The sequence below is a fragment of the Geospiza fortis genome, unplaced genomic scaffold (genome assembly GCF_000277835.1).
Source record: "Geospiza fortis unplaced genomic scaffold, GeoFor_1.0 scaffold1828, whole genome shotgun sequence".
Taxonomy (NCBI): domain Eukaryota; kingdom Metazoa; phylum Chordata; class Aves; order Passeriformes; family Thraupidae; genus Geospiza; species Geospiza fortis.
The window spans coordinates 1-850 of NW_005054734.1; positions in this window are offsets into that span (position 1 = coordinate 1).

The following is an 850-nucleotide window of genomic DNA, read 5'->3' on the forward strand; positions in this document are numbered from 1 at the left end:
TTACAGCTCTGGGATTTGGTACCGACACGGAACAGTGAGGGGCACCGAGGGTGACACAAGGCACGGGGTGGTTTTGGGGACATCAGCTCTGTGTCACTCTGTCCTGCCCATGTGTCCTCCACCTTGGAGTCACTGTGTCCTGTCCTTGTCCCAGTCCAGGTGCCCCTCCACAGTCTCCCAGCTTGGTGTCACATTCCCTCACCTGTGCCATAACTCGTGTGACCCCAGCTCTGTCACTATGTCCTGCCCATGAAACACTCCCTGTGTCTCCTCACATGGTGGCACCATGTCTCCTGTCTGTAGCACAGTCCCTGTGTACCCCACCAGGGTGGCCCACTGTCTGTGTGTCCCCACAGGTCACCAACAGCAGGCACTGCCAGAGCATTATCCAACAGCCCTTGTGTCCCCACCACGGTGTCCCCTCAGGGCATGAAAAGCAGGTGATGCCCCAACTATCCGTGTGTCCCCATGTCCCAGTGCCACTGTCCCCCTGCCCCTCAGGGCACAAAGAGTGGACAGTGCCCCCAGCAGTGCGAGGACAGTGCCCCACTGTCCCTGTGCCCCCTCCACAGTGTCCCCATGTTCCCTCAGGGCACGAAGAGCGGGCACTGTCCCCACATTGTCCCTTCAGGGCACGAAGAGCGGGCACTATCCCCACATTGTCCCTTCAGGGCACGAAGAGTGGGCGGTGCCCCCGGCGGTGCCTCCTGAGCGCAGCGCTCCGGGCGAAGCTCTCCCCACACTCCACGCAGATCAGCGGCTCCTGCCCGCAGCTGCCCTCAGGCCCTGCGGGCCCCTCGCCCTCGCCCCCCACCCGAGGCCCCTTCAGAGCCCTCGGGGCACCGGCGGG